This window comes from Anneissia japonica, unplaced genomic scaffold, assembly GCF_011630105.1.
Source record: "Anneissia japonica isolate Jap-2015-1 unplaced genomic scaffold, ASM1163010v1 scaffold53530_len15952_cov182, whole genome shotgun sequence".
Taxonomy (NCBI): Eukaryota; Metazoa; Echinodermata; class Crinoidea; order Comatulida; family Comatulidae; genus Anneissia; species Anneissia japonica.
This window is the reverse complement of record NW_022687927.1, coordinates 15,275-16,106: the sequence shown is the minus strand read 5'-3', so window position 1 is coordinate 16,106 and position 832 is coordinate 15,275.

Below are 832 nucleotides of genomic sequence, written 5' to 3'. Positions count from 1 at the left end.
TACCAACGCTCGTTTTTACTATGTTTCTACGTCAGCTCAAGACGTTTGAGTATTACTATTCAGCGTTTTTACTATAACCATGGGCGGTATAAATGTCAACTCGGTCCAAGTCTCGGCACAGTATTTTGAGGCCTATAGTATTTACGAACCCATTTAAAGTTATTTATGTCAACGTGCTAATTAGTACATTTTAAAACAATAATTACAAATTTATTATACTAGGGGGCCGCGAAACTGTGGCCAAGTTGACTTGGTGCCGAGTTGACTCGAATTCGATCATGCTTACGTTGTGTGGTGCGTTGGCAGTCAACTCGCCTCTACAAGCTCGCCCCTAGAAAATTCGCCGCCTTGAAAACTCCCCATACTAAATCATCTCACCAAATAAAAAATTATACTCTATGCCAGACTAGCTAGGATGGTATAGGCCTAGCCTTGAAGGGACGAAGGTCCCAATGAAAAACAACGTCGCTCCTTGATAGCTAACATTGTCTATTTAACATCACAATAATTCATTATTAGACTTATAGTTGTTTTTTAAATTGTACTGAACAAATCTCAGCCGATATCTCGCACAACTCGTTAACGTCTCGTATCGTATCTATTGTCGTGACGTCTTGGCTCGCTGGCTCACACTTGTGATGTCTCGCACTTGTGATCAAATAACACGCTGGCTCGCACTTTGGCAACACTATTGGGCAGTCAACTCGCCCCTAGAAAACCCGCCCTTGGAAACTTGCCCCATAAAAAAATGTACACTTCCTAGACCATGCAGTCTTCAAAATAAAAATTATAACTTTTGGTAATCAACTACATTTTCCACATATATAGAATT